This window comes from Chiloscyllium punctatum, chromosome 1 (assembly GCF_047496795.1).
Source record: "Chiloscyllium punctatum isolate Juve2018m chromosome 1, sChiPun1.3, whole genome shotgun sequence".
NCBI lineage: Eukaryota > Metazoa > Chordata > Chondrichthyes > Orectolobiformes > Hemiscylliidae > Chiloscyllium > Chiloscyllium punctatum.
The window spans coordinates 69888949-69902364 of NC_092739.1; positions in this window are offsets into that span (position 1 = coordinate 69888949).

A 13416-nucleotide genomic window follows, 5' to 3' on the forward strand; every position below is an offset into this window, starting at 1 on the left:
AGAGGGCCCAGCACCGATGCGTTTGGCACTCCACTGGTTACAGGCCTCCGGTCTGAAAAACAACCCTCCACCACCACCTTCTGTCGTCTACCTTTTGAGCCAGTTCTAAATCCAAATGGCTGGTTCTCCCTGTATTCCATGAGATCTAACCTTGCTAATCAGTCTCCTGTGGGGAACCTTGTCGAACGCCTTACTGAAGTCCATATAGATCACATCTACCACTCTGCCCTCATCAATCTTCTTTGTTCCTCCTTCAAAAAACTCAATCAAGTTTGTGAGACATGATTTCCCCCACACAAAGCCATGTTGACTATCCCGAATCAGTCCTTGCCTTTACAAATACATGTACATCCTGTCCCTCAGGATTTCCTCCAACAACTTGCCCACCACAGAGGTCTAGCTCACTGGTCTATAGTTCCCTGACTTGTCTTTTACCGCCCTTTGTAAACAGTGGCACCACGTTTGCCAACCTCCAGTCTTCCGGCACCTCACCTGTGACTATCAATGATACAAATATCTCAGCAAGAGCCCCCGCAATCCCTTCTCCAGCTTCCCACCGAGTTCTCGGGTACACCTGATCAGGTCCCTGGGATTTATCCACCTTTAACCGTTTCAAGACATCCAGCACTTCCACCTCTGTAATCTGGACATTTTGCAAGATGTCGCCATCTATTTCCCTACAGTCTATATCTTCCATATCCTTTTCCACAGTAAATACTGATGCAAAATATTAATTTAGTATCTCCCCCATTTTCTGTGGCTCCACACAAAGGCTGCCTTGCTGATCTTTGAGGGGAGAAAGTGAGGACTGCAGATGCTGGAGATCAGAGCTGAAAATGTGTTGCTGGAAAAGCGCAGCAGATCTTTGAGGGGCCCTATTCTCTCCATGGTTACCCTTTTGTCTTTAATATATTTGTAAAACCCCTTTGGATTCTCCTTAATTGTATTTGCCAAAGCTGTCTCATGTCCCCGTTTTGCTCTCCTGATTTCCCTCTTAAGTATACTCCTACTTTCTTTATACTCTTCTAAGGATTCACTCGATCAATCCTGTCTGTACCTAACGCATGCTTCCTTCTTTTTCTTAACCAAACCCTCAATTTCTTTAGTCATCCAGCACTCCCTATACCTACCAGCATTCGCTTTCACCCTGACAGGAATATACTTTTTCTGAATTCTTGTTATCTCATTTCTAAAGGCTTTCCATTTTCCAGCTGTCTACAACCTAATCTTATATCTAAAATTCCTCAAACCAGTCTGGAAAATCTCTTGTGGATCTGCGCATTTTGCTTAAGATATGAGGGTCAAACTAGCCAAAGTACTCTATCCATGGCCTAACAAGAGTTTTGTGAGGGTTACCATAATTTATCTGCTTTTGTACTCATTACATCAATGAACGCATAACGTCTATAGGCTTTGAGAGCGATTCTCTGAATATGTTCTGCCAAACTGCATCCCCTCTCAGTTCTCTATTTAAATTCCATCTGTTAGTTGTCTGCCCATTCCACTAGCCTATTTTTGCAGTGAATTGGTTTTATTCTTTTCTTTTCCACTTCTCAAAGTTTGATTTGATTAGTAAGTTTTGACATTTTACACTATTATATTGTCTAAGTCATTTATTTATAAATCCAAAATATCATTATCTTAAACAACTTTTGGAAAAGCTATTAACCTCCTGGCTGAATGTTTATTGTAACTTGCTCTTTTCTGCCCTTAAGTTTGTTATTAAAACAATTATAACTGGAACTCTTCTATTGTGGGTTTCTATTTTATTAACCAGCTTTTTATATGTTCGGTTTATCATTTCTGACAGGCCTGCAGTTATGAAGAATAAGTAACTGGCACTTTCACATCCTCTGGTATCTCCCCTGTTTTGGGGGAAGATAGGAAAATTCCAGCAATTCCTTTCACTTACTCCACATATGCTTCCCTGCACAACTCAGGATGCAAGTCTTAGAAAATTTGGCTATATAGGACTGGATAGAACCCATCCAAACACTCTATAGGAAGAAAGTGTGGGAACTAGAAGGTGCTGGCTACAATAATCTAATTCTCCTTGGATACAGGCTTAGTACTGGAGAATTGCAAATATTAAAATGAAATATCAAAACCAATTAACAAGTAAGATTGTGTTCAGTGTTGGTCACCTTGCTATAGGAAGGATTTTATTAAACTGGAAAGAGTGCAGAAGAAATTTAAAAGTATATTGCCAGGACTTAAGAATCTGAGTTACAGGGAGAGGTTGGACAAGCTAAGAATTCTTTCTTTAGAGCATAGGCATCTATAAGACCTCCCTCAGTTTCCTATCAGATGATGAGAGGCATGGATAGGCTGAATGCAGTCAATCTTTTTCCCAGGATTGGAGAATCATGGCCTCGAGGGCATCAGTTTAAGGTTAGAGGTGAAAGAATAAAAGGGTAATCAGAGGGACAACTTTTACAGAGGTTAGTATGCATATGGAAAAAGCTGCCAGCAGAAATCGTTGAGACTGTTACATTAACAAGACTTAAAAGGCATTTGGACAAATACTTAGCTAGGAATGGTTTATAGGGTTACGGGCCAAGTGTAGGGAATTGGGATTAGTGTTGATGGGCATTTTGTCAACATGGATCAATTTGGGCCAAAGGGCCTGTCTCCATGCAGTAGAGCTCTAAGACTCCAAGGTGTCCAAATATATGCATTGAAGAAGTCATTGGATTTGAAACTTTATCTCTGTTTCTGGACCTGCTGAGTTTTTCCAGCACTGTTATTTTAGGTCTTCAGTATCGAAGCTTTTCTTTGTGACTCAGGTACATGTTCACAAATTTGGCAGGTCTAGGGACTTGGGAATTTGGGTTGTATAAGCAGTGTGAAAAGAATTCAATAGGAGTGCATTGTATGTGTGTCTGGAAAGATTTATTCATTGTTTTAAAGAGACTTGCTAGCACTTCCTAACTCTAAAGGATGGAAGACTCATTTCCAGTCTAGAAACAGCCAGAGTCTTTGCAAGGCAACTGTTTCCTGTGAGAACAATGCTCCCATGGGTTGGGTTGTGGGGACCAAGGGCTCTGGTAAAATCCAGCTCACTTCCTGAGACCCATATAGATGCAATAAGGTGAATGGCTGCCTGTACTGAAACTATTGTACAATAAATTATAGAATGGTTAATCTAATTTAGAGGAAAAAATACAGGAGAATACTTGTCTCAAATTAAACTTATGTACATTCTACACTAATACTGAAAATTTGGTCTGTCCAGTTCTGTTGTTAAAAGAATTAAATGGTTTTATGTGAAGGATCAGCTATCCAATTTGTCATAAGAAAGAGACCCTGAAGAGCTCAATGTTTGGAAGCACCATGGTGTATCTCGAGTATTATAGTGAATTCCTGGACTTGGTAGAGGATGTTACTGCTGGCTCATTAGATGGCAGGGAAACTCAACAGATCTGAAAGCAACTGTGGAGAGTGAACAAAGTTAACACTTTGAGGTGACCTGGGTGCTGTAGATGGTAATAGCTGTGGGTGTGCTGGCCAACACTGAGATAAAGCAGATACTGCAGAGAAAGTATATTCTATACAATGCCCATTGATAGCAAGAAGTGGCTGTATTGCTGCACATAAAAAAAATTAAAGCCAGCACTATTAACTCTAATATACTTAATTATAAATCCAGTTTTTTAAAAACTCTGCCCAAGCATTCACTTCAATGTCATGATAGTCCATTCACTCTGTCCTATACGCCTCTTGAATTCAGTTTAATTTCTCCTCCGTTTTTTCAGTTATCCATCTGGTACAAGATATCTTTGGGGTTCCTTCAACTAATTTTGGCTGATTGATCCTCCCAACCTTTCTTTTGTTTGGAGACCTTGCAATTTTGGATTCCTCATCTTCAGAGTGGATTTCACTGCCTTGTCACTCAGATATTTAAATAGTAGAGAGATCTTCAGTACCTAATGGTCTTCATGTTCCTTGTCCTCGCTTTGGGAAGATGCAAGATGCTGACTTACTAGCTTTTAGAACTTGCAAATGTGTCAAAGGCCTCAGTGGCGAGAAGGCTTAGAATCATATAATATTGAAGAGGTCCACCAAGTTTGTATTGCCAAAACTCTGCTATCATCTACACCAGGCCTATAGCCTTGATTATTATGACAATGCAAGTGCTCATCCAAGTACTTTTTAAATGAGGTTTCCTGTGTCAACTACCCTCCGAGTAGATCCCCATCAACCTCTGGGTGAAAATCTATTTCCTCAAATATTCTCTAAACCTCGTGCCTTTAATCTTAAAATTATGCCCCTCACTATTGACCCTTGGCCTACGTGGAACAGCTGCTTTCTATCACTCTGGCCGTGCCCCTCATAATCTTACATATCTTTTAGCAGGTCTCCCTCTGACTTCTCTGTCCCCAAGAAAACAATGAGTGTATCGAGTTTCTGTTCATAGCTGAAATGTTCCATCTCAGGCAAGAGCCTCATGAATCTCCTTTGCAGCCCCTCCAGTGCAATCATGACTTTCCTGTTGTGTGGTGACCAGAACTGCACACACTATTACGTCTGTGGCCTAACCAAAGTTCTCTACAGCTCCAACATGATCTGCTCATATAATCTATGCCCATGACTGATAAAGGCAAGTGTCCATTATGCTTTCTTAGTTAACCTATTAACCTGTCCTGCCACTGTCACAGATCTGTGGGCAAGCATCCCAAAGTTCCTCTGAGCTTCCTAGTGCTCTGCCGTTCATTGAGTACTCCCTTGTCTTGTTCCTTCTTCCAATGTGCATCATACACTTACCAGGATTAAATTCCTTCTGCCATGGACCTGCCCATCTTATGGCAATCTAACAACTTCCTCCTCACTGTCCACTACCAGGTTAAACTTTGTGTCATCTACAGACTTACTTATCATTCTCCCCCACATTTTCAACTACATCATGAGTTTCACAAACAATAAGGGACCTCTCACTGATCTGTCTGGTGTGTCACTGCTTATCAGGCTCAAGTCTCTCAGACCGCCTTCTATCACTGTTTCCTGACACTAAACCAATTCTCGCCTTCTTCAAATACCAACTGCAACTCAGGCTGTTTACTGTGACATTTACTTGCGATTTTTTTACCCAAAATATATTTTATTCATAAAATTTATGCAATCATATTACTAAACATTCCAAATTGAATATTTGGAAGGTACAGTGCAATGTGTAGGAATGAAAGATTATCCACTTTGGGAGGAAATACAGAAAGTTTCTTAAATCGTGAGAATGGAAAATGCAAAAGTGTAGAGATTTAGTGTTGCAGCTGTAGAGAGCCTCGGTGCTATCACACTTGATGTATATCCACCAAACTAATTTGTGGGATGGAAGGTTTGTTCCATTTATTCAAATTAAACTCCATCTGCCACTCAGCCCATTGGCCCAAATGATCAAGATCCCTTTGTAATCTTAGATAACCCTTCTTTATTATTGAATATACCGCCAATTTTGGTGTTGTCCACAACTGCATTAACTGTGCCTCCTAAATTCTCATTCATATAAATGACAAGCAAGAGTGGACCCAGTACTAATCCCTGCAGAATACTTCTGGTCACAGCCTTCCAGCCCAAAAAAGCAATCCACCACCACCCACTGTCTCCCACCACCTAGTTAATTTTATATCCAATCAGCAGGTTCTTCCTGAATCCCAGGTTACGAACTTTACGAATCAGTCTACGATGTGAAACCTTGTCAAACACTTGATTGAAGTTCATGTAGACAAAGTCTACCACTCTGCTCCCATCAATCTTTTTGGTTTTGTCCTCAAAAAGCTCAATCAGGTTTGTCAGACACTATTTTAGATTAGATTAGATTCCTTACCGTGTGGAAACAGGCCCTTCATTCCTACAGTCCACACTGACTCATTGAAGAGTAACCCATCCAGACCCATTTCTCTCTGACTAATGTTTCTAACACTGGGCATTCTCGCATGGCCAATTCACCTGACCTGCACATCATTGGACAGTGGGAAGAAACCCCTGCAGACGGGGAGAATGTGCAAACTCCACACACAGTTGCTTGAGGCTGGAATCGAACCCAGGTTCCTGGTGCTGTGAGGCAGCAGTGCTAATCACTGTGCTTTCCCCACACAAATCCATGCTGACTAATCAGTCCTTGCCTCTCCAAATGCATGTAAATGCTGTCCTTCAGAATCTCCTCCAACAACTTACCCACCACCGATGTCAGACTCACCAGCCTGTAGTTCCCAGGCCTTTCCTTATAGTCTTTCATAAATAAAGGCACAGCATTAGCCACCCTCCAATCCTTGGGCACCCCATCCATGTTGTAGATGATACAATTATCTCTGCTAGGGGACATGCAATGTCTTCGCTAACTTCCTGGGATATACTTGATCAGGTCCTGGAGATTTCTTCACCTTTTTGCTTTCTTTAAGATCTCCAGCACCACCTCTTCTGTAATGTGGGCGGTTTCTAAGACATCATCATTTCCCGGAGTTCCCTCGTCTCCATGACTTACTCCACAGTAACTACAAATGTGAAATTTTCATTTGGTGTCTCTCCCATCTGAGATTCCACAGACTGGTGAATCTTGGGAATTCTCTGACCAGAGGGATGTAGAGGTTCAGTCATTAAGTTCAATGATCAATTTCTACATTTAGAAGTATCAAGCGATAATGTAGGAAAATGGCATTGAACAGCTGCTCCTTTTTTTTGAGGTATTTTAGGTGTTGGAGGTAATTTCCTCGAATTCCAGGAGCAGCAATTACGCTTTTATATGCTGTTGCATTGTTTTGGAACTTTGGGGAAAAAAAAGTCAAAACAGCGGCAGTTTTAAAAGGGAGAAGAACAGACAAAGGAAGCATATGATGAGGTCAGTGCAGGACAGAGAGAGAAACTGACACAGCAGTGAACCTGCACAGTTACTGCCTTTGCTGTTTGAATTCACGTATCGCTGGATATCTGAGTGCGCCTGGGAAAATTAATAAACAGTGAAATTCACAACTAATCTTGGAGGAACTGTTTGGGCAAAGTTCACAGCACAGAAGCAGATAAGTGTATTGTTTTTAAGTGTTACCTACAAAAAGTCTGCAGTAGTGAGTAGAGTGGGTTACTTCTTGATTATATGTTTTTTGAGATATGTCTCTTGATTAAACTTAAGATATAAGCCGTAACTATTAATCTAACCTGGGGCAGTGTTTTGTAGAGGAAGAAGACAGGGTTGTTTTCTGAGTCTGTTGATTGTAAAGGAGCAAAAATGGCCTTTAGTAGAGTGATATGTGCTTCTTGTCAGATGTGGGAGTTTAAGGGTTATTGGGGAATATATCTGCAATAAACGCTGTTAGTTGCGAATCTTATCAGATCAAATGGATCAGTTGGAGAGACCGTTAGAAGCAACAACGAATTTGCAACAGCAACTGTATGTGATGGATGGCAGTTACAGGAAGGGGGGAAAGTCTCAGATACAGTGAAATTGATAGGTTAACTCCAGGAAGGGTAAGAGTAGTGGGTACCTAGTGCAGGTGTGTTCTGTGCCTATACCCATTTCAAACAAGTATGCTGTTTTGTAAAATGTAGGGGGTGATGGATTCTCAGGGGAATGTAGCACGAACAGCCAAGTTTCTGGTGCTGAGACTGGCTCTAATGCAACGAGAGGGATACGTCGGGTTCCAAGAGATCAATTGTGTTAGGGGATTCTGTTGTCCGAGGTACAGACAGATGTTTCTGTGTCCAGCAGCGAAAAGTCAGAATGGTGTGTTGTTTCCCTGATGCCAGGATCAAGGATGTCTCAGAGGGTGCAGAATGTTCTCACGGGGGAGAGGGGCCAGCAGGAGGTCATTGTTCACATTGGAACCAATGACATAGGAAGGGAAAAGGTTGAGATTCTGAAGGGTGATTACAGAGAGTTAGGCAGGAATTTAAAAAGGAGGTCCTTGAGAGTAGTAATATCTGGAATACTCCCAGTCCTACGAGCTAGTGAGGGCAGGAGTAGGAGGATAGAGCAGATGAATGTATGGCTGAGGAGCTGGTGTATGTGAGAAGGATTCACATTTTTGGATTATTGGAATCTCTTTTGGGGTAGAAGTGACCTGTACAAGAAAGACGGATTGCAGCTAAATTGGAAGGGGACTAATATACTGGCAGGGAGATTTGCTAGAGCTACTTGGGAGGATTTAAATTGGTAAGGTGGTTGGGGGGGTGGGGGTGGATCCCAGGGAGGTAGTAAGGAAAGAGATCAATCTGAGACTGGTACAGTTGAGAACAGAAGTGAGTCAAACAGTCAGAGCAGGTAGGGACAAGGTAGGACTAATAAATTAAACTGCATTTATTTCAATGCAAGGGGCCTAACAGGGAAGGCAGATGAACTCAGGGCATGGTTAGGAACATGGACTGGGATATCATATCAATTACAGAAACATGGCTCAGGGATGGGCAGGACTGGCAGCTTAATGTTCCAAGACACAAATGCTACAGGAAGGATAGAAAGGGAGGCAAGAGAGGAGGGGGAGTGGTATTTTTGATAAGGGATTGCATTACAGCTGTACAAAAGGAGGATATTCCTTGGAAATACATCCAGGGAAGTTATTTGAGTGGAACTGAAAAGTAAGAAAGGGGTGATCACCTTATTGGGATTGTATTATAGACCCCCTAATATTCAAAGGGAAATTGAGAAACAAATTTGTAAGGAGATCTCAGCTATCTGTAAGAATAATAAGAGTAGTTATGGTAGGGGATTTTAACTTTCCAAACATCGACTGGGACTACCATAGTGTTAAAGGTTTAGATGGAGAGGAATTTGTTAAGTGTGTACAAGAAAATTTTCTGATTCAGTATGTGGATGTACCTACTAGAGAAGGTGCAAAACTTGACGTACACTTGGGAAATAAGGCAGGGCAGGTGACTGAGGTGTCAGTGGGGGAGTACTTTGGGGCCAGTGACCATAATTCTATCAGATTTAAAATAGTGATGGAAAAGGATAGACCAGATGTAAAGGTTGAAGTTCTAAATTGGAGAAAGGCTAATTGTGATGGTATTAGGCAAGAACTTTCAAAAGTTGATTGGAGGCAGATGTTCACAGGTAAAGAGATGGCTGGAAAATGGGAATCCTTCAGGAATGAGATAACGAGAATCCAGAGAAAATATATTCCTGCTAGGGTGAAAGGAAAGACTGGTTGGTACAGGGAATGTCGGATGACTAAAGAAATTGAGGGTTTGGTTAAGAAAAAAAAGGAAGCATATGTAAGGTATAGACAGGATAGATCGAGTGAATACTTAGAAGAGTATAAAGGCAGTAGGAGTATACTTAAGCGGGAAATCAGGAGGGCAAAAAGGGGACATGAGATAGCTTTGGTAAATAGAATTAAGGAGAATCCAAAAGGCTTTTACAAATACATAAGGACAAAAGAGTAATGAAGCAGAGAATAGGACCCCTCAAAGATCAACAAGGCAGCCTTTGTGTGGAGCTGCAGAAAATGGGGGAGATTATTTTGCATCAGTATTTACTGTGGAAAAGGATATGGAAGATATAGACTGTAGGGAAACAGATGGTGACATCTTGCAAAATGTTCAGATTACAGAGGAGGAAGTGCTGAATGTCTTGAAACGTATAAAGGTGGATAAATCCCATGGACCTGATCAGGTGTATCCTAGAACTCTGTGGGAAGCTAGAGAAGGGATTGCTGGGCCTCTTGCTGAGATATTTGTATCATTGATAGTCACAGGTGAGGTGCCGGAAGACTGGAGGTTGGCTAATGTTGTGCCACTGTTTAAGAAAGGCGGTAAGGAAAAGCCAGGGAACTATAGACCAGTAAGCCTGATCTCAGTGGTGGGCAAGTTGTTGGAGGGAATCCTGAGAGACAGGATGTACGTGTATTTGGAAAGGCAAGGACTGATTACGGATAGTCAACATGGCTTTGTGCGTGGGAAATCATGTCTCTCAAACTTGATTGAGTTTTTTGAGGAAGTAACAAAGAGGATTGATGAGGGCAGAGTAGTAGATGTGATCTATATGGACTTCAGTAAGGCGTTCGACAAGGTTCCCCATGGGAGACTGATTAGCAAGGTTAGATCTTACAGAATACAGGGAGAACTAGCCATTTGGATATAGAACTATCTCAAAGGTAGAAGACAGAGGGTGGTGGTGGAGGATTGTTTTTCAGACTGGAGGCCTGTGACCAGTGGAGTGCCACAAGGATCGGTGCTGGGTCCACTACGTTTTGTCATTTACATAAATGATTTGGATATGAGCATAAGAGCTACAGTTAGTAATCTTGTAGATGACACCAAAATTGGAGGTGTAATGGACAGTGAAGAAGGTTACTTCAGATTACAACAGGATCTTGACCAGATGGGTCAATGGGCTGAGAAGTGGCAGATGGAGTTTAATTCAGATAAATGCAAGGTGCTGCATTTTGGGAAAGCAAATCTTGGCAGGACTTATGCACTTAATGATAAGGTCCTAGGGAGTGTTGCTGAACAAAGCTGGAGTCGCAGGTAGATAGAATAGTGAAGAAGGCATTTGGTATGTTTTCTTTTATTGGTCAGAATGATGCGTACAGGTGTTGGGAGGTCATGTTGCGGCTGTACAGGGCATTGGTTAGGCACTGTTGGAATATTACGTGCAATTCTGGTCTCCTTCCTATCGGAAAGATGTTGTGAAACTTGAAAGGGTTCAGAAAAGATTTACAAGGATCTTGCCAGGGTTGGAGGATTTGATCTAGGGAGAGGCTGAACAGGCTGGGGCTGTTTTCCCTGGAGCGACAGGCTGACAGATGACCTTATAGAGGTTTACAAAATCATGAGGGGCATGGATAGGATAAATAGACAAAGTCTTTTCCCTGGGGTTGGGGAGTCCAGAACTAGAAGGCATTGGTTTAGGGAGAGAGGGGAATGATATAAAAGATACCTAGGAGGCAAATGTTTCAGAGGGTGGTACGTGTATGGAATGAGCTGCCAGAGGAAGTGGTGGAGGCTGGTACAATTGCAACGTTTAAAAGGCATTTGGATGGGTATATGAATGGGAAGAGTTGGAGGGATATGGGCCGGGTACTGGCAGGTAGGACTAGATTGGGTTGGGATATCTGGTCGGCATGGAAGGGTCTGTTTCCATGCTGTACATCTCTATGACTCTAAGTAGAGGCCTGATATAATGATAGAGTGTGCTGAATAACCTGCTCCTTTTTTATGATCTTAGTATGTAAGATTTTTGAGGCTCTGAGCAGCAAAAACATTTTTGGATACTTTGCATGTGTTGATGGAGAAGACTGAGTAGAGACCCTTAAGAGGACAGTATGTAGTTGCAATCTAGGATCATTTTTTTCCATCATATTCTGGTTGTGGAATAATGAACATTTTAGCAGGTGAAAGCAGGATCCAGTGATACTTTATGTGATCTGATAGACCTGAAATCAATTTCAGCTCTGACACCAAAATGTTTCTGACCCATCCAATCCTGGATTTGCTAAGAATGGGATGTGGAGGGCACTCAACCAGCTTCCAAGAGACGGGCAACAATTGAAATATTATCACATGGCTTGGACCCTCTTATTTAACTTGTTTAGTAGATTTAACCTCAGGATGACCAGAGAGTTTAGTTATGAAGAGAGATTGGATAAACAGGGGTTGTTTTCCATAGAGCAGAGGAGATTGAGGAGGAACGTGATTGAGATGTCTAAACTTATGATACAATAGATGGAAAGAAACCTTTCCCCTTGATGAAGGGATCAATGATTAGTGAGTATACATTTAGGGGACACTGGGTTTAGAGGGAATGTGAGAAATAAATAGTCACCCAGAGGAAACTCAACAGCCCAGTGAGGTAAGGACAGCTTCAAGAAAAAGCTAGGTGGCTATACAGTTCTGCTGTAGGTGAAAACAATGACTGCAGATGCTGGAAACCAGATTCTGGATTAGTGGTGCTGGAAGAGCACAGCAGTTCAGGCAGCATCCAAGGAGCTTCGAAATCAACGTTTCAGGCAAAAGCCCTTCATCAGGAATAAAGACAGAGAGCCTGAAGGGTGGTGAGATAAGTGAGAGGAGGGTGGGGGTGGGGAGAAAATAGCACAGAGTACAATAGGTGAGTGGGGGAGGGGATGAAGGTGATAGGTCAGGGACAGGGGGAAGGTGGAGTGGATAGGTGGAAAAGAAGATAGGCAGGTAGGACAAGTCATGGGGACAGTGCTGAGCTGGAAGTTTGGAACTGGGGTGAGGTGGGGGAGGGGAAATGAGGAAACTGTTGAAGTCCACATTGATGCCCTGGGGTTGAAGTGTTCCGAGGCAGAAGATGAGGCGTTCTTCCTCCAGGCGTCTGGCAGCGGCGGTGAAGGAGGCCCAGGACCTCTCTGTCCTCGGCAGAGTGGGAGGGGGAATTGAAATATTGGGCCACGGGACGATGTGGTTGATTGCTGCGGGTGTCCCGGAGATGTTCCCTAAAGCGCTCTGCTAGGAGGCGTCAAGTCTCCCCAATGTAGAGGAGACCACATCGGGAGCAACGGATACAATAAATTATATTGGTGGATGTGCAGGTAAAACTTTGATGGATGTGTAAGGCTCTTTTAGGGCCTTAGATGGAGGTGAGGGAGGAGGTGTGGGCGCAGGTTTTATAATTCCTGCGATGGCAAGGGAAGGTGCCAGGACAGGAGGGTGGGTTGTAGGGGGTTATGGACCTGACTAGGTAGTCACGGAGGGAAAGGTCTTTGCGGAAGGTGGAAAGGGGTGGGGAGGGAAATATATCCCTGGTGGTGGGGTCCGTTTGGAGGTGGCGGAAATGTCGGTGGATGATTTGGTTTATGCAAAGGTTGGTAGGGTGGAAGGTGAGCACCAGGGGCGTTCTGTCCTTGTTACGGTTGGAGGTGCGGGATGTGGACGAGAGGCGTTGGAGTGCATCTTTAACCACGTGGGAAGGGAAATTGCGGTCTCTAAAGAAGGAGGCCATCTGGTGTGTTCTGTGGTGGAACTGGTCCTCCTGGGAGCAGATACAGCAGAGGAGGAGGAATTAGGAATACGGGATGGCATTTTTGCAGGAGGTAGGTTGGGAAGAGGTGTAATCCAGTTAGCTGTGGGAGTTGGTATAGAACGGGACTCCTCCTCCCCCCACTAACCCCAAACGACCAACTTCCCTGTTTTCACACTTCCTGTTCCAAAGGTCCGACTGCATTCAGGGAAAACTTCTGAGTTTCCTGATCAACACTTCATCACCTCTGTAAAGATTGCAGTGCAGAGTCCAAATCAACAAGTGTAAGAACAATTTTTATTGAGTTTCTTTTATAGTAAAAACTAAATAAAAGGGAGGAAAGGCAGAATTAAAGAATACATAGAAAAAACAAAATGTTAACATCTGAAGGGGTTAAACTCCACTCTTGTAAAAGTTAACTTTCTGTGCTAGAGAGATTGTTTGGATGTTACCCATATGCAGTTAAAATCCTAATTAGGTTTGAATGGAGAAGCCCTGTTCTGCTA